Here is a 21168-nt window from a genome sequence, read left to right on the forward strand (position 1 = left end):
TTCGGTTGGGTTACTACATCTTTTTCATCCAATTCCTTCCACATTATTGGCCTACGGGTTACACTCGCACTAGATTGATGAAGGATGCCTTAATGCCTTCCTTCTAGCGGATCTTTCCCTATCGACTCCGACTCATTGCTCTGGGGCAAAGATCTAGAGTCCATTTGGCAGTACCTTGGGGTTTGCAGTCATTAGTGGCAGATCCTTTGCTATCGACAGTGGGAAATCATCATTGTCTCCTGATCGATAGATTCTTACAGGTGTTCGACTCCAGCTCATCTATTCACACTTGTTAGATTGTACTGGGTACCTTGACGCTCATTATCATTATCGGTGAGTAGTCTCGCGTTTGTTAACGGTATACATCAATGACCGGTAATCAAACGATTTCTCACATGGTCGACTTCAGATCATTTATTCCCATGGTGTAGAAATGTACCACGGCGGTCGGTGAAGACCTCAGGTTGTATCAGCATTCATTGGTTCACTTGACAGTTGCTCTTGTTGCTGCTAGTTGATACCACTCCACTTTATATGTTGCAGTCAGTCATGGCGACATTCTATATGCTGGCACCTAAGTTTGCAGTGTAGTACCATCCTATTCCATCATGTTCAGTTGGTACCTTTTGGGATCAATCTTTGATATCAGTGATCCGTTGCATCTTTCAGCATCATTGACAGTCTTATATGTGATATTCAGACATGTACTTGTTCATTATGATCAGATGATCCATTATGTCTCTTTCAGTCATTTATACTTATATACTTAGTGGATCCGCTTGTACTTGATATGTGGACATGCTTTACTTTTTCTGAGCATGGGTATGCCCGCCTCAGACAGTGTTTCTTTCTGATCTCCTTTGGTGGCTTGGCAGGCTGAATTCTGGTGAAGTCCTCCTCGGTTTTTGACAGACTTCCTTTCCATGTACTCGCATAATATATTTCGGCCATCATGTACCCCTTTTGACCTCATATATTAGGGGGCATCTGTTATAGCTCCAAATCTCACTCTTATGGTTTGTGATGCTGTACTCATGGCCTAGGGAAACCCCTCCTTCCAGACTTGGTCGTAAAATTTAAAAAACAGTGTTTTATCCCTTATACATGACATTGCCCTGGGTTAAACGCATGTATACGTGGGTATGTGTATACCCAACCCGCGTATATGTATTATAACACTTAAAAATATATAAAATTCCTTATTTTCGGGTGGAGATCGTGGGTTTTACTTGCTGATCACCTATTAGTGCCCGTGGCCCAACTGTTCCCAACCAACTCCCAACTAAAAAACTACTTTGGGAGAGGTATAAAAAGACCTCAAAGGGAAGGCCTAAAGGAGGAGAGAAGAGAGAGAAAGGTTATTATGTTGAGATTTTCCCCTGACCAGGTCTGAAGTCCCTTGTGCCTTCTGCACTTCCCCCATTTGTACAGGAAACTCTAGTTTCCTTGTGTGTTGATGTTCATCCACCATTTATGACATCATGGAGAGAGTCATGGAAGGAGTTTGTTAAAGGCTTGAGGCTGGAACGGATCCGGAAGGAAGCTTTGCTTGGAGCCTGCTGAAGGTGATTCAGGTGAAAATATTCCTTTTTATGTACTTTATTTGTCTATAATAAAATAAACACATGTCTTGGTTCCCAAAATGAATCTTCTTTATGTTAATGATAGTCATGTTTAGAATTCATATGTAAATGGTTGTTTGGATTTCATAACTAACTACCTTTATTTATAACATGAAGATGGTTTCTTTATAAGGTTTTGTCCATATACTGTTGTGTTCTTTGAATTGGTTGTTTTGCAGGACAAAAGAGAAGAATGGAACTCCAAGAAGGGTTTGGACCCTAAAGGCCTTCTCAAACGTAGGACCTAAGGTACGTACCCTTTACAATAGAATTTGCTTATAATAGCATAATGGTTGTGTGAATGTGTGCTTCTTTGAATAGACAACTTTCAGTCTGCTAGGGTTTCAACCCAAAAAGCCCTAGGGGAACATTTCCCTCCATCAGGTTGGTGTGGCCCAGACTGAGTGCGATCCCTAGGTGATTTTTACGGTTTATATGCCCCTGGGTCACCATAATCCCCTGTGGATTTTTGATTACTTATATGCCCCTGGTAGTGGCTACTCAAGCCACAAGTTAGCCATGCCAATTACCTTAAGGCTCACATTACCTAGCAAAAAAACAAACAAAAGTATTGATAATTAAATTACAATTCTAGAAGCTCTATTCCAAAATAGACATGTCTATCAACATAATTATTTTATTATGTAGAACACTTTGACGAGATTCAAAGAATTAATATGTATTAAAAATATATACATTTAAAACAACATATAACAAGATTCTAACCATAGAGATTCACACACACTTAATTATGGAGATTCTTAATTTGTAAATAGGATTTGTTACAATATCATGGGCCAATACCATGGCTTATGAATACACATTCCCAAAAAACCCATGACTCGTTTCATATGACACTGATGATACTTTTTTTTTAATTAAAAGGTAGAAAGTGCATAAATTAAAGTGTTAGTAAATTCTGAGAGGCATCAATTCATGATAAGCATCAAAGCACACACTTATGATACATTTCAGGTTGATAAAATTTTAAAAATCATAAATTAACTAAATTATAGCTTTATTTTAAATTATTATTATTAGTTATAAAAAAATGTAACAATGCCCAAAATACCATAAATCGTCTCATATGACAATGTTTTTAATTAACTTATTTAATTAAAAGAGAAAAAAGACATAACTACTTTGGAGATAAATCTCAACCTTTGATTTGTGAATACTACTAAAAATATTTTAGAATATTCATGTAGGTTAAATCCCTACCATCCACGTAATAATTATTGATAATTGTGTTAAAATTTTATTCTTTAAATCCAATTCCAAAATAGAGATGCCTATTGGCATAAATATTCTAGAATATTTTGTGCAGGTTAAACCTCTATCATGTACTTAGTAATTATTGATAATTAAATTAAAATTCTAGAAATCCTATTCCAAAATAAACACGGTTATCCACACAATTATTCTATTATGTAATATACTTTGACCAAATTTAAAATTTCAAATCTTATTTCAATATAAACATGGTTATCTATATAATTATTTTATATATAGTGCACTTTAACAAAATCTAAAATTGTGTGCCTCGAGTTGCAAAAAAATACAAATCTCTATTTAGATGAGCTAAAATGAGTAGAATAATGTTGTCTTTTATATCTATTTTTTAATTTAAAAAAATAATATAATTTTAATTTTAAAAAGAAAATATAATTTTATGTAGGAGATTAAAATTAAATCTCAAAATTAAATTCATATATATATATTAGGTTTTGATTGTGAAAAAAGATTGGGCATTAAAACATTACAACACAAAGGAGGGTTTTAAGAGAATATTTAAGACAATTTTTTGGGTAAATTGTCTTAACTTGAGACAAAAGAGAACTTGTGAATTGTCTCAAATATTGTCTTTAAGTGGGTGTCTCAAATTAAATTGTCTTAAAATATTGTCTCTATAAAGACAATATATAACACAAGAATTTTTGTCTCTCCAGAGACAATTTCATTTTTGTCTCTCTAGAGACAATAGTTGAGATTAAAGACATATTGTCTTTAAAAAGACAACATCTTCGACCCTAACTATTGTCTCTCTAGACACAATAAAAAATTACATTCAAAGATAATACAACATCACTTTTGTCTCTTTAGAGACAATATAAAATAATGAATCTAGAAAAATATCTCACCATTGAAATAAACCAATATTAAAAGTATTTAATTAAAAATAAACTACAATATCATTGATTAATTCATATTAGGACACAGAATCGAACCACCTTCTTATAAAGCACATACTCTTCCACTAAGCTAACATCCTTTAAAGATTCACAATAAAAATGGCAATAAAGATAATAGCTATTAAAAAAATTTGGTTAAACAAAATAATAAAACAATTAAAATTAAAATTAAATATCAATAAATCACAATTTTTATTAATTTTAGTTCATTTATAATTACAATACAATTTTGAATTAAATAGTTAAAATAAAAATACATCCAAATTAAAATCACAACTGAAACTATATCAAAAAAAAAAAAAACACTTTACAAAGCAATCACTTTTGAATGGAATGGTTGAAAAAACAATAGCTAGATTTACATTAAAGTCCACCCAAAATAATAAAACAATAAAAACCCTTGCAACACAAATATGCCAATAACTTTGCAATTTCAAGAGATTTTAAATCTCATAATTTCGGTGGATCTTTTGTTAGATCTATATATATATATATATATATATATATATATATACACACACACACACACACAAAATTCAACCTAGAAGAAGTGAAAATCCAATATCCCTAAGATGAATTATTTGTTTCTTCAACCTTCACAAATAGATTTTTAGATGTGAATGTGAATAATAATAAATTAAAATTAAAATATATAAACCAACCAAGAATTAAAATAATCAAATCAACAGATATCAATCACATTTAACAAATACAATGCTAAACCTTCTTTCATCTCCAAACATCTTTTTTTTTTTTCTTTTTTTCTAAATTATGCTAAATTCTATCACTGAAACATAATGTTACATTGAGGCCTTTGCATGTCTGTGCCTTAGTTTAAGGCATATATCAGCAAAAACATATTGTGACTGCCCATAAAAAGAAACCAGTCCAGTTCAAAAATGAAATTGTAAATATTATATTACTGCCCTTGTAGGGGAAACCAGCAATTAATCATAGTATCTAACCCGTTTTTCAGAAAGCGAGAAAATACATCAAAGAAACCAAATGACAACAAGTTTTTCAAAAAAGCCCCGAAAAACCCAGATCATCTCCAAACATCTTAGTGGAATATATAAAAACTAATTGAAATTAAGGGAAAATGGTGATGAATGGATTCATGGGTAAACAACAAAAGTTCAACGGCATGTTAGACCCCCATCAAAACTACTATCTAGATTATTGTAACATTATATGACAATAATATTAATCCCCACATTCAAATGGTGTGCATAGATAGATATTCATCCAAGTAGATGGAAAACCCAGATTTTAAGGTTTGTATACCTATTTTTTTAGCAGTTCAGCCATTTCTACTTGTTTTTTTAGACAAAAAGATCCATTAATAATTAGTACATAGATTTTATGATAATAAAACAACCAATTGCCTAAAGAAAGCAGTACATCCTGTGGATATTTATATCAATTATAGGTTTGTCCACAATACCTATTTTTTCACAATTCCTTGTTCTCTTCTTTGAGTTCTGTTACTTTAGCTTCCAACTCAATAGTATATGCCTGCAAACAAGGAAAAGTTTTAAAAGATTAATATTCCTAGATAAAAATTTAACAGCAAATACTAGGTTTTTCAAACTGGGGGTTTTGTCAAAATATTTTCCCAAACATAGTTGGGTCATTAAAATAGAGACAAGCATCACAAAACTAATATCAATAAGCAAAACACAACAATTATAGAAAAATCATTTCATAATGCTTCTCCAACAATAGTTTATCGATCAGAATCGACATTCTTACAAAATAAGACAAACATATTGTTATGCTCAGTTAAGAGATCAAGGACAATTTACTTACCTTAAGTTTAGAAGGGTTGACCTTTGAGGACAAGCTAACAAGACTTATTCAAAACCAAGCACATGAGGTATCTTACCTTCATTACAAGTTTTGGCACAATGTTACCCTCTAACTCAGTTAAGACCTTTTAGATAAGCACACAGCCAAAACCCTCTTTCCCACAGCTTTTTTGCTTCCTTCTGTAGTGTCCGGGTGGCCAATAATACCATTAAGAGGTTTGGGATAATCTTACCTTCTACCTCAGGTAAGACATAGATGATTGGGCAGGAAGACCCCTCTCTCCTACAATTTTGTTGCATCCTTTTTGGAGCACCCCAAGTCACCAGGACAATTATGAGAAAAATCAAAGGTAGACAAACCATGATATCAAAGATTTGTAAGTTGCAAGCATAGACCTCCCAACCCATAGTAAAAATATGAGGACCTAACAAGCAAGGAGTGAACCATTAGTTTCACTATCTCAAAATCCAACTAAAAATAGGCAAGTCATTTATGCATGCAATCCATTAGAAATGACTTTTACTTTACTCTTCAATCATAATAACTTCACTAATATGTAGGTAGGTACCTTAACCTAGAGAATGGATCTTAACATAGACTTATATGTAGTTAAAAGTACATTGTATAAATGGTAATGTTGGAGGCTTTTGATCGATCCAGCAAATAAAAATCTAAAACATTAAGGACATGATTACTCTTTCATGATCCTAAGATTTACTTACTCTTTCATGAACCTAAGATAAAACAAACAACACAAATGCTATTATTACCCCTAATTTATCTAAAGCACAAAATATCATTTTTTAATAGAAAATTCAAAAATTATATGAAGAAAGACATAGTTCAGATTTCTATAGAAGATTTGGTGTCTCAGAAATTCAAAATTTGACAGATGGAAACTATGCTTCTCATTTTTTACCAACATAGATACTCAATTGCAATGAATGAGAGCATAACCTACAATGTACACACAGTTCTTCAATACCTGTCTCACAGGAAAAATTGTAAAATACATCATAGGAGAGCTTGCTCATGGACACAATTTCAAAAAATATAAACAATCACCTGGAACAAGAGCAAGATAGTTTTTTCATGAACTAAAAAAAATTCAGTACTGGGATTCTAGAAACTCCTTGCACATATAAAATAATAGAAAATAAGAAAATAAATATAATGCTTAACTTATCTTTTAGGAAATAATAAGGTTTGTAATTGAGTTTGAGTTTGAGTTAGGTTTGTAATCTAATGCACACACAAAATACAAGAGCGAGTTTGAAGGGCGGGTTATGGTACCAAAGCCAACAATTTGGGCCAAGCCAAATTAGTTTCAAGATCAAAGACTGAATGCAGGCCTCACGTAGATCAGACCCATACTCTCTAACTTGTATAGTAAGGTGAAATCACTGGTACAGAAAAGTCTAGTTTTATATTAGTACTTTTGGATTACATGATTTGGTCTCATGTCAAGAAGTATGCAAAAGGTCTCAGACAATGGAAACATAATCTTAACTATGTGTACTCTTGAGCATGCATCCAGGGTAATGTTTATTGAGGGAAATGGGGCAAGTTTAAGATGAAACTGGCAAGAATGTTTCTATGCAATACTTCATGCTAAAGCATTGTACAGAGACATGTCCACTCATTCATTTTACAATCCATACATATCATAAACATATAATGATCAAAATGTTTTATTGATCATTTGACCTAGAAACACAGTAGAAAGTGAAGCACTAGCTAAATGTCATAGAGGACACCTTGTATACAATACTTGCCTACCCTCGACACAAAGGTTCAAGGAAGCAAAGAAAAAATCCCTAATATAGGCATGATGATCCTTTATTTTTGGTGGCTCCCTTTGCACTATTGGTGAAGCAAAACATCATCAACATCTAAAACCTAGCTCAAGGTGGAAGAGAATAATACCTACTCTTGCTACTAGGTATTTGGCATCACCAAGCTCATGTTATACTACTTAGTCTTGCTTTGTTAAACTAGAGAATAATTGTCAGGTTGGTGCCATATGATGAGAAGCCCCATATTCACATACCACACATTCCTAAGAATTGTGTTGATAGATAGGCAAGATACCATCGAGAAATCCTTCTCAAACTTGTTAAAAATATTATCCAAATAAGTTTCTATAGATGCTACTACCTACTTCTATTGTTTCTTCCACTTACCCTTCTTCTAATCTAGATTCTAGACTTTGTGATGCATAATGACCATGCTTATGAGGAATGAAGTAGTGATTTCTACTTGAGTCCTTTCCTAACTATGAGGTTTACTCCTCACTTTTTCCCTTACCCTTGCTAGGTCCTTTACCTTTTCCCTTATTTGTCTAACCAAATAGAACAAGGTTCTCGTCAACGCCCTTCTTGCTAGCTTTCAACTCCATCCAAGTCTCAATCATCATGCATCTTTTCAATGTGAGGAAGGTTTTCATGATCATAAACACCTTTGACGAATGGTTCCCATGAATCTAGGAATCCATTTAGTGCCATGTTCACTCGCTTTAAATCTACAACCTTTTCCACAACTATTACAAGTTGACCATGAACTTGTGTGCCCTGCATAAGGTAACTATTGACTAAGTCTGATTAGGTCATCTCTATGGATCTAAGATTGTTTCACAATATCACCTTCCTATTTATGTTCTCACTCAGCTAGAAGCCCACTAGGGCATAAAACATATCCTTTATTATTTTCTTCTCATATATAGAGGGATCAAATGATCCTTTACAACATCCATGATCATCCACTTGGACTTAACTTCCGTCCTCGTGTGCACTGCCAACCACTGCAGATCTATAGGTGAAGGCATGATATCCTAGATATCAGTCTTTTAATAAGAGCATAACCCTTAGTTTCTATAACAAAAAAATGAGGCACCATCAAGTCTATCCTCGAATCTGAAGCTAGCTAACACCATCTTTGAGATCCAATAGGCAAACACCTAGATCTGAAAATTAGTCCTTCAAAGAAATATGGAAACCATCTAACTACTGGTCCATCCTTCTAACAATTTCTTTACCACTATAAATGCTCGAGAATTTCAATTAGAACAAGGAGGACTATTGGGCAGCCAGTCCCTACCTTGAGTGCAAAACATACAAGGAAAGCATATGTTCAGCTTAAGCTGGCTAAGCTTGATGACATTGTGTATGCGGGTGATAGATGCAGTGTTTAAGTTTCTGATGTTTGGGATTCATTGTGTGGCATATTTTTACCCTCCACCCCAAGGAAGGCTTGTTATCTAAGCACATCATCCTCAACTCCTCCCTAGAAATAATGCAGTTGAAGAATGAGTCGTGGACAAGGATAACTCTCTTTTGGTCCAGGATCTTGTCACTTTGCCATCTTTGTGGATATGAAACAACAAGACTTGAAAATTGTGAGGTGCCCACATCCTCCACAACCAAATTCTACACAGGGATTGACCTTAACTATAAAACTCAAGGAAAATGGAATTCTCGTCCCTTCACAAGCTAGGTATCCAAAGAATTTTGCATAGAGGATGCTTGTTTATGAGGCAGTAGTAGAACGAGACAACGTGATTCTGTTCATCAAAGGATTGAACCTCAGAAGAGGAAATATTTCTGATACTAATAATATTTTTTGTGTTTTTGGTTCCAATTTGGACACCGATCTGCTTAATGCCAGGGATTTCAAGAAATGGGACACCATGGATTTGGGTAGCAAGGTTTTGGTGGCTGCTCAAGAAGTGATCAAATGTGAGAAGCCTAATGGCTTAGAAATACAAGAAATTCAAGGGTTGAAGGCTTTTGTATGGAGATCCAAGAGTGGTTTACTTTCATCTATAGCTAGGATTGAAGTTAAATCCATGATGAGCTCCAAACCTGTGCAGATGCTTAGGCCTCTCCATCAGGTTTGTGCTTGCACAATGCTTTGGAACCAAGCTCCATTTCTCAGAGAATCGATCATGTACCATGGCTATCTAGGTGTCCAGAGGTGGTTTCTTTATGATAAGAACAGTGATGACAACATAGAAGTGATAGTATCATTGGGTTCTTTCAACATGAGTAGACATATGTGGCCATGGATTAAAACCCAAGAGGCTAGATTCTCCCATTGGGCATTGCGAGCTCGCCAAGAATGTCAATGGGTGGCTTTCATAGACATAGATGAATTTATAAATCCTATAGAATATATTCAGAATGAGACTATGTCAACAGATTCTACTCAAACGGGCCCTTACAGTCATGGAAAGGCTAATCAATAATGCAACATCTGCATATCTAAGCTTATTCAAAATAGGAGAAATCAGAGTTGATTGTCATAGCTTTGGCCCACCTGGATTGAAGAAACACCCAGATGAAGGTGTGATAGTAGGTTACACCTGCAGGCTGAATAGAACAGAGGGGCATAAATCTATCGTTCTCTTATCTGCATTGAACCAAAGCCTGATAAACAATCAATAATTTTCATCTCAGACGGGGCTATTATTACATGAACCATTGGTGGAATAATTATTATGGTAGATCAGTATACTAAAAAACTATTTACAACATCGATGCCTTTCGCACACTGATCATGGACTAAGTTTCTGAATCTAACACTGATATGCAATCTAAGTTGTTGGAAACTTACCAGAGTTGTTGGAAGCTTACCAGAGTCATTGTAGCCAATGTCGAAGAGAAACAATTTGATTCAGATGCTCGAGAGGGATTTCTTCTGATTCTTGAAGTGACTTTGCTTCTTGCTGGGCTTCATTTGTCTATATCATTAAAACATTCCCTTAATTGAAAGCTCTGTATAATCTTAAAATGTATCACTCATTTGTATGAAAAATCTGCTCTGTTTAATTATGCTTTTTGATTGGAAGAGCACTTCTCCAATAGTTGCAGCAACCTTTCTCTAAATTTAAAAGGCAAATTCTCTGTACTCTGACTATCTGTGAAGATTTGCTGCAATAATTGTGCATTATCTATTAGCTTTCCTATGGAGTTGATCGATGTCAAGCAAAGCATACTGATCAAATGCAATATAAACTCTGGAAAGTATTTTATGCAGTTAATATTCAAAGTTTCAATCCATCGTTTGACTGTTCTATGTTTATCAAGCAACAATTTACTAATTATATCTCTCAATGCACCATAAACATTTTCAGAGCTTCCTTCACATCTCGGTTGAGTCTTTGATTCAAGCAACCAGGAATGGAAGAATTCCCCTTGTTTCCCTGTCAATGAATTCAACGAAAAAAGACCTTGGTAGACACAGGCCTGTCGATAAATGTCTACATGAAGATGCCAGAAAGAACAACTTCTCAAGGAGAATGAGGAAAATATGAGGGGAAATATAAACAATTTTGTCCCAGCTGTTAAATGTAGAACATAAGGATTTTTCGAAGCCTTTGACCAGACACATTCTTTTATCCTACAAATTTATTTCTGGAAATGTATTTATGTGTAGCCAGAGCATTTGATCATTCCAATAGTGTGTGTCATCGAGGCACATACTAATTTTCTTTAAATACTCTGAAACTAGATCCTTCAGTAGAAGGGGAAGTACTACTTGCAATATTCCAATTTGGCCAAGAGTTAGAGGTCTTTGCATCTTGGATACAATATCTTTTGAGATGTCTTGAAGAATCAAAATAGTTGTTGCATCTTCCCGCAGACTGATAAATTCTTTGATGTTTTTAATTTCGTGTTTCAGAGGAAAGAAGAAATAAAAGAAACGTTCTTTACAATCATTCAGCACTCCATCAAACTTTGTTTCCTGCCGTAACCCAATCAGTCCAGTCAAGTGCTCCATATTTTTCAAATATTTGAAAACCTGATACATTTGAAGCCATAGCTCTCGATCAAACTTTGAAACCTGTGGCAGACCAATTTGTCCAGTCAAGAGTTCAATATTTTTCAGAGTTTCTAAAACTTGAAACCTTTTATGTAACAGATAAGATAAGATGGTCCTAGATAAGATAAAATATTTTTATTAATTTCCAATAAATGACCAAAAAGGTAGGCCATTGGGACTAAAGAAGATACATCCAGTGTGAATTATAACTTGGGAGTGCCATAGAAACTCCTCCATAATGCTTAAAAGCAAGATAAAGAAAGCAAAAATATTGCAACAAGATAAGTTTCTAGCCAAGCAGACTACTAGGTCTAACTATAACCAAAAGATATATACATATAGAAGCGGTATATATTATAGATGCAGACTACTAGGTCTAACTATAACCAAAAGATATATACATATAGAAGTGGTATATATTATAGATGTAGTTATACCATGGTAGAGTCCAAGACTTGAAATCTGGTAATCTTGGTGGTGAAACTGTGAGAGAGATGGAGGTAGAGATAATATTTAGCTCTCCTGATCCTCATGACTAACAGTTGGGGCATCAAGGAACTGACTCACTATTGGAGTCATCAGGCACCATGAGGGGATCTAGCTATATGACCCTAGAGGGAGGGGGGCATGTAGGAGATAGGAAACCCCAATCTTACCATCCAAGGTCAAAGGAACCTGGGGTGAGGGGGAGGGGGTGTGGGAGAAGTATAACAAAGGAAAGAGATAAGAATGTTAATTTAGAAAAGATAAGAATCCTAATTCAGATAACATAAGGTGAGATACTATTTTGGGGAAGATAAGGATGCAAATAGAGGGAGGGGGTGTAGGAGAAGTCTAAGAAAGGAAAAAGATAAGAATTCTAATTTATAAAAGATAAGAATCCTAATTCAGATAACATAAGGTGAGATATTGTTTTGGGGAAGATAAGAATGCAAATTTAGAGAAGACAAATTAATACTATCTTAAGGCTAAGGCTCAAAAGAAGATGAGAAAGGGTATTTTAGTAGTCACTAGTAAGAGAAGTTAAAGCTTATCAAAGCCATGGAAAATCATACTCAATATGTATTACTGGAAGCATCTTCTAAGTTGGAATTAGTTATTTTTTCCTTAGATATGAGTATCACAATAGACAAAGAAAACAGTTAGGAACTTGAAAATATCTTTCATTTCAAAGAATGGATCCCTTTAAAAGGATTTTGGTTTATGCCTTTAGACTCCTTTTAGCTTTAGCCTAGGGAAAAAATAGAAAAGGGAAAGTGTGTTGGAAATAATACTGAGAGGGGGGATGAATTAGTATTATCAAATCACTAGCTTTTTCATTTCCATACTCAGATTCATATACGCTACTTCAGTTAAGGGAACCTGCGTGCACACGCAACTTTACCAAAGCGAACTAGCATATAAGTTACTTACTTATAACTTTGTTGCACTTCCTGACTTTAGACATACCTATATCATTACATATACAAGGATAATACATGTGTTAGCAACCAAATCTAGTACATAAAGATAAGTCATTATGATCCTGATCCATTATTAGATCTCATCCATCAACACTGAAGCTAAACACAATCAACCACTTTGAATATGCAGAATACTGACACTAGTAAACAGTCACCAGAACTCAGAACTTTGCATCAACAACCAGAATCACCTGTAACTTCAAACATCATAGTTTATATGGTATATGCTATTTAGATGTATCTAACCTGTGTATGTACGCGCTTTTATCATAGTCAACCAGCGTATACATCTGTAAATATTCATTCATGATTTGCAGCTATTCCAAACTTGAGTTATACCCAGATCATAATATTTACAGAACATTACATGTGTCAGTATATAGATCTAGAATAAGCATGATCAAACCATATAGATATGATTCATTCCAAGCTATTAGATCCTGATCTATCCTTAGATCTTGTCCTCCATCAACCGCTGAGATTCCTCCTTGGCTCCGATCAAGCAAAGCATCATGAACCCATAACCTGCATACTAGATCTCATACTTCATCAGATATTCAAGACTTTTTGAATGCCTTTGCCTAATGATCTTCTCCTCCTTTTATAGTCTTAGGCCTTGCTCAATACCATGGTCCAAAACCACTTAGGACCAATACCTTGGACCAAATACCTGGGGTTAACACGTCGGACAAGATACCTTGGACCAATACCATGTATCACAATACCATGGTCCAAATACCATGGACCAAACCAAATGTATGTGTCTTTCCTTCCATGAAAGTGCGTGTATACGTATACGCACCTTTTGGTCGTCTAACCCGCATGTATACGCGGCTTTATCAAGGGGAACCTATGTATATTTCTTTTTCTTCTTTCTTGTGAGACTGAACTGAGATCTATCATCTTAGTAAGTTGCCATCAAGGACAACACATTCATCATAATGCCAACAAAGTGTTAAGAAATTCTTATGCATATCAAGATGTACATGTCCTAATCTGACTATGAACCCAACATATTTTCCATTTTGACCTGACCAATATATTCACAGTTAAAGATAGGCACATGAACAAAACAAATAAAAACAAAATGCATTTACTTAGATAAAAAGGTAATTTAAACCATTTTAAATGTTGGGTTGTGTTATATTCTTTCCATGTAGTTAACAAGGGGTTTGAGGGGCACCCGTAACCCCACTTTATGGGGTTCAGGGCAGTGCCCTGGAAAATTTTGGTTTTGGACCCTATGTTAGGTTGGGCAGACCCACCTATGGTTTTGTGCATGATTTTCGCACTTTTTTTTTGGACGCGATGGTTTTAGGTCCATAGTTTTGGCCGCGATGGCTTTCAGTCCATGGTATTGGATGCTTCGGCATGTATAAATATGTATTGTAACATTGAAAGGACAATAATGAAAAATCAAGCTGGTAGTCTCGGTTTTGGGATCTAGGGGAAAATCACTGTGTATATGTGTTTTATGTGTTCTGCTCTCGCATTATTTATTTTCTGTGTTTTAGAATTTGTATGCAGGTAATTTCTGTACGGGATTAAAACCTACATTTGGTATCAGAGCTGTTTTGGCTTCAAGGGGACGCCTTTGTTGTTGAGGGGTTTCGCTCGAGCCTGTGGTAGACCCTGTTTAGTGGGAGATATGCGAGATCAATTCTGGTGGTGAAAGAAGATGGCGAGCGGTGGAAAGATAGAGATCAAGAAATTTAATGGTCAGAGTTTTGAGTTGTGGAAACTCAAGATGGAGGATCTGTTGGTGGATAAAGATCAGTGGATTGTAGTAGATCTGGGTACTAAACCAACGGGAGTGTCCGATGAAGAATGGAAGAAGTTGGATCGGAAGGCAAAGAGCACAATACGATTGTGTGTCTCAGATTCAGTATCGTTGAATGTATCAGGGGAAGCTATGGCGAAGGCTTTGTGGGACAAGTTAGGGACTTTGTACCAATCTAAGTCTCTGGTGAATAAACTATTCCTGCGGAAAAAGTTGTATAACCTGAGGATTAAAGATGGAGACTCAGTGACAGAGCATATGAATGCATTTAATACTGTGGTAATTCAGTTAGCATTTGTTGATATTAAAATTTTAGATGAAGATAAGTGCATCAGTTTGTTGTATTCTCTACCAGATTCGTGGGATAGTCTGGTTATTGCAATAGGTAGCAATGCAACTGCCTTGCAGTTTGATGAAATAGTCTCAGCCTTGCTAATGGAGGAGATGAGACAGAAAAATATGGAGATCTAGAATGGTGATGCCTTGTCTATATGAGGACGGTCCCAGAACAGAAACAAAAATAAGTCATCGAGTGGAAGATCTAAATCTCTAAGAAAATCTGTAAAGGTGGTGTGCTCGAAATGCGGAAAGGAAGGCCACTTTAAAAGGGACTTTAAATCTAAAGCTCCTGACAAAGGAAAGGGATCTGATGAGGCTTCTTCTACAGAGGTGAAAACCACCTTAGATGAAGGTGGGGATGTGTACTTGGCTTCTTCAAGTACACATGTAGATCATGAGTCATGGTTGATTGACTCAGGTGCATCCTTTCACTTCACTCCCCATAGAGAGTGGTTCTGTGAGTATGAGAAATATGATGGTGGTGATGTCTTCTTGGGGGATGACAGGAAGGCTAGAATCATTGGTCGTGGAAAATTAAAGTTGAAGCTGCAAGGTGGAAGGGTTAGCACACTTCCGGGTGTTCTCCATATTCCTGCATTAGCCAGAAATCTGATTTTTGTTAGTAAGATGGATGATGCAGGTGTAAAAACAGTGTTCGAGAAGGATACCTGCAAGATGGTTCAGGAAGCACTGGTATTGATGCGAGGAGTTCGGATTGGAACTCTGTACAAGCTGCAAGGTAGCACTGTTGTTGATGGGTGCAACATTTCCATGGTTCCTGAAAGTGGAGCAGAAAATCTAGTGGTCACTGGAGAAAAGACCATGTTGTGACATCAAAGGCTTGGACATATTGGAGAGAAGGGCCTTTGAATACTTCATGGTAAAGGTATGGTAGAAGGTATGAGTAATAGCTCTCTGGATTTTGATTTCTGTGAAAATTGTGTATATGGGAAGCAAAATCGGGTGAGTTTCCCATCTGGTGGTAAGAGGGCGAAACATATATTAGAGCTTGTGCACAGTGATGTGTTTGGACCTGTAAAGGTTCCATCACTGGGTAAGTCTGTGTACTGTGTATCATTTATAGATGACTTCTCAAGGAATACATGGATATATTTCCTTAAGAAGAAATCTTAAGTCTTTGATAGGTTTAAAGAATTTAAGGCTCTAGTGGAAAACTAGACAAAGAAGAAGATAAAGGTGTTGAGGACAGATAATGGTGGAGAGTTTTGCAGTAAGGAATTTGAAGAATTCTGCAAGAAGTGTGGTATAGCACGACAAAAGAATACTCCATATACACCTCAGCAAAATGGAGTTGCAGAAAGAATGAACAAGATGTTGATGGAATGGGCAAGAAGCATGCTCAATGGTGCCAGGTTAGGACAGGAATTCTGGGCAGAGGCGGTGGATACTGCATGTTACCTGGTCAACAGGTCACCTTCATCAGCATTGGAGGATAAGACTCCACAAGAGGTATGCACTGGTAAGAAACCTTCTCTTTCACATCTGAGGGTATTTGGATGTGATGCATATGTACATGTTCCAAAGGAGAAAAGAACAAAGTTGGATAGTAAATCTAAAAATTGCATCTTTATTGGGTATAAGGATGGTTTAAAGGGTTATAAGCTTTGGAACCCAATAACAAGGAAGGTTATGTATAGCTGAGATGTGGTGTTCAGAGAGGTGAAAGATGTTATTAAACATGAAGTCCAACCAAAGGAACCTGAGAAGATAGAGTTTGAGCTAAAGGAGGAAGAATCAGACTCTACAACAGAGGAGGAATCAGAAGATGAAGAGCCACAAACTCCGGTTGTGAGAAGATCAGTTCGAGAAAGAAGGCAGCCAGAAAGGTATAGTCCATCTGCTTTCTGTTAAAATTTTTCTTTGTTTGTTACTGATGATGATTCCAGAATTGTGAAGGAAGCAGTGGATTCACAGGATGGAAAACTCTAGAAAGTGGCCATGGCTGACGAAATGGCATCTTTGCACAAAAATGAGGCTTGGGATCTGGTGGAGTTGTCAGCTGGAAGGAAACCCATTGGCAGCAAATGGGTGTTCAAGAAGAAGACAAATACAGAAGGAAAGACGGGGAAATACAAAGCTCAGTTGGTAGCAAAAGGTTATTCCCAGGTGCCAGGAATTCATTTTGGTGATATTTTTTCTCCTGTTGCCAAGGTAACTTCTATTAGATTACTTTTATCTGTTGCTGCTGCTTTTGCTTTTGAGGTAGAACAGATGGATGTGAAGACAACATTTCTTCACAGGGATTTGGAAGAGGAAATATACATGAAGCAACCTGAAGGCTTTGCCATGAAGGGTAAGAAAGAACTGGTATGCAAGTTAAAGAAGTCTCTATATGGGTTAAAACAGTCACCAAGGATGTGCCATAAAAAATTTGATACATGTATACAGGGACTTGGCTTCACCAGAAGCAAAGCAGATCACTGTGTGTATTTTAAATTAATTGGTGACCGTGTTATTTATCTGGTCTTGTATGTGGATGATATGTTGTTGGTTGGAAATGACAAAGAAGTTATCCAGGATTTGAAGACCCAATTATCCTCCAAATTCAACATGAATGATCTCGGTGCTGCAAACTATATTTTGGGCATGGAAATTAAAAGAGATCAGGCAAAGAGGAAGCTCTAGTTAAACCAGAAGAAGTATGTTGAGACAATATTGCAAAGGTTTAATATGCAGGATAGTAAACCGGTGAAGGTTCCTATTCCTGTAGGTGTGAGGTTATCTGCTGAACAATGTCCCAAGACATAAGAAGAGAAAGAGGACATGTCCCATGTTCCATATGCAAGTGCAATCGGTAGCCTGATGTATGCAATGGTCTATACTAGACTAGACATTGCACATGCAGTGGGAGTATTGAGCAGGTTTATGTCAAAACCAGGGAAGGAGCACTGGACAGTAGTGAAGCGAGTTTTCAGGTATTTGCGTGGCACTAGTGATTATGGTTTGTGCTACCAAGGAAGACTAGGATTGGATAGAGTGTTGGATATTCATGGCTTTGTTGGTGCAGACTGGGCTGGAGATCTAGATCAGAGAAGATCTACAAGTGGGTATGTGTTTAACCTACTTGGAGGTGCAGTCAGTTGGATGAGTAAGAAACAATCTGTAGTGGCACTGTCAACTACAGAGGCAGAATACATGGCAGCCACTCATGCAAGCAAGGAAGCAGTTTGGTTGCAGAGATTGTGTTCAAGTATGGGGTTAGTACAGGAAGCTATAAGGATATATTGTGACAGCCAAAGTGCAATTTTCTTGGCAAAGAACCCCGCATATCATTCAAAGACAAAGCACATTGATGTTTAGTATCACTTTGTGAGGGATATGACAGAAGAAAAAAAGGTGTTGCTGGTAAAGGTGGACACTTTGAAGAATATTGTAGATGCATTGACAAAATCTATGAGCTCTGAGAAGTTCTCTTGGTGTAGAGAGACAATGGGTGTTTTAGGGCTGGAAAAATGACTAAGCTCTCTTGTGGCCCCCTGTGGAAAGAAAACAAGAAGTGGGAGAATGTTGGGTTGTGTTATATTCTTTCCATGTAGTTAACAGGGGGTTTGAGGGGCACCCATAACCCCACTTTACGGGGTTTGGGGCAGCGCCCTAGAAAATTTTGGTTTTGGACCCTATGTTAGGTTGGGCAGACCCACCTATGGTTTTGTGCATGATTTTCGCACATGTTTTTTGGACGCGATGGTTTTGGACGCGATGGTTTTCAGTCCATGGTATTAGATGCTTTGGCATGTATAAATATGTATTGTAACATTGAAAGGAAAATAATGAAAAATCAAGTTGGTAGTCCCGGTTTTGGGATCCAGGGGAAAATCTCTGTGTATATGTGTTTTATGTGTTCTGCTCTCGCATTATTTATTTTCTATGTTTTAGAATTCGTATGCAGGTAATTTCTATACGGGGTTAAAACCTACATTAAGTAGCAACCAAACCCCTTAAACCCTATAGGCCTAGTAAGAAGCAAGTAGGGAAGCGTTCTAAACTCAAAATTTGATGTATTTTCTTTTTATGTCCAAATAGAGATGCGGAAAGTGTGGATCATGTTTCCAGAGAATCTAGGCAACATCCATCAATCAAAATTTGCTAACAACAGACAAAAATCGTGGATGGGTAACTAAAGCATTGATTTCTTTGTTTTCTTTTGTTTTTAACATCAAACAAAACGTTTGGTTTATCAAGCCATACAAAAATGAAAGGGGGAGTTAGTTTGCTTCTAGATGCTCAGCCCTGTGGTCTAGCACTTCTGTTATGAATTTTCCTTAACAATTAGTATTTTTCCTTGTTAAGACTAAAGAGGTGGAAAAATTTACAATATTTGGTGCACCGGTTTGACAGTTTAGCAGTTGACAAAAATTGCATGCCACAACCAAACCCTCACCCTTGACAATATAAGAGGTGAAGGTGCCAACCATGCAAGAATATATGATACGTTGAGCTCTAGTGAGGGAGAGATCTAGACCGTACATGACTGATTATATGTGCCACAGTATGACATTTTGCAATCGTTTATGGGAAAGTGGGGCATTTGCACATAAATGAAATTCAGGACAAGGTTGGAAGAACAATCTACTGATCTCTAAATGGACAAACTTTGCATAGCTTAAGAATTCCATCATACATTCATACTCTTAGTCATCTTATTTATTGCTCTGCATACAGAGTTGCTATGACCAATTTGGATAGGTTCCTTCTTCCTTTTGATCTAGTGCCTGGAAAATGTAATTTGAAGCATATGTAAGCAATTACATATGATTCTGAAAATATTCAAAGTCTGACCTTACTGAAATTTTAAAAAAGAGACCCTACAAAGATTTCACTAATAAAATGCCTCAGTGAAAGAAAAAAAATCAGATCACTTAAACTGGGATGGCTTCCATGAAAAAAAGAGGCAGACATAAAACGTTTCCAAAAATAAACTGATACTTAATATTGAGAAAAAAAGTGGGACCAAAAAAGAGGCAGACATGAAACATTTCCAAAAATAAACTGATACTTAATATTGAGAAAAAAAGTGGGACTCAAACTACAACCAGGATTTACCTTCCATTTAGATAGTTTTTTTTATATGATACTCCGGATTCATCACATAATGTTTTTTAGTCTACATTTCCAAATATAAACTGATACTTAATATTGAGAAAAAAAGTGGGACTCAAACTACAACCAGGATTTACCTTACCATCTAGATAGTTTTTTTCTTAATATGATACTCCGGATTCATCACATAATGTTTTTGAGTCTACGTTTCAAGCTAGCAACTGTAGCTCATCATCAAGACACTTGAGCCACACTTGCTGGCTCGAAAATGTCAACTCAAAAACATTATGTGATGGATTCAAAAGTATCATATCAAAATTTCTCAGATCACAAAAGCCTAAACTCAGAAAAATCTAGATTGTTCTCAGCTGGAAAAATTATCAGCCTAGATCCATCTTATAACTCTGGATCTATCAAGTGTCGAGAAAGTGATATCAAATCCCTTAAGATGAAAACCTTTTTTAGATTGTAAAACTTAAGGAAACGTTTGCACCTCAAGGGATTTGATCTCTCTGAACATGTTTGCACTCTCTCAGGGATTTGATCCAGAGTTAAACTTTGATGGATCTAGGCTAGTTTATAATTGTAGACATGTAATTTTTTTTGGTTATTATTTTAGACTCAACATTCCAAGTAAGCATTACCCACATTACGAGCAACATCTATGTCATACTAGGTTGTAGAGCACCTCTCATGAAATAAACAAATAACTGGAATTATTGAATATTTCTTTGTGGTTGATGCAGATCTCCCAAGCTAGAGTGAAATCATAGATGCTTAACAAGCATGGAGTTACATTTGAGGCTTAACCTTGGTTAGCTAAAAATGAACAAAATTTGAAAATTTCAAAAGAATATGAACTTCAAAAAGATAAGAACTAGATCACAGAAACTTGAACAATATTTGATATGTGGACCATTTGCTTGAATCCACTATGCATCCTCTAGCATTTTAAACTTGAGGTGCATCTCAAACTTGGATTTGAACCCACTATGGATCCTCTAGCATTGTAAACTTGAGGTGCATCTCAGACCTGGGTTTAGATGGGTGTGTGTTAGTGACATATTCTATGCATCATATAG

General features: G+C 36.1%; 1 pseudogene; it reads left to right on the top strand.

Annotated features, from left to right (window-relative positions):
• LOC149154764 (glycosyltransferase family 92 protein RCOM_0530710-like) overlaps positions 1–10138 on the top strand; it is a 29465-nt pseudogene extending 19327 nt beyond the window's left edge.
• Positions 10139–21168: the final 11030 nt, after the last annotated feature.

The sequence above is a fragment of the Pinus tabuliformis genome, chromosome 9 (genome assembly GCF_031772625.1).
Source record: "Pinus tabuliformis cultivar Carrire ecotype Pingquan chromosome 9, CPIR1, whole genome shotgun sequence".
Classification (NCBI taxonomy): Eukaryota; Viridiplantae; Streptophyta; class Pinopsida; order Pinales; family Pinaceae; genus Pinus; species Pinus tabuliformis.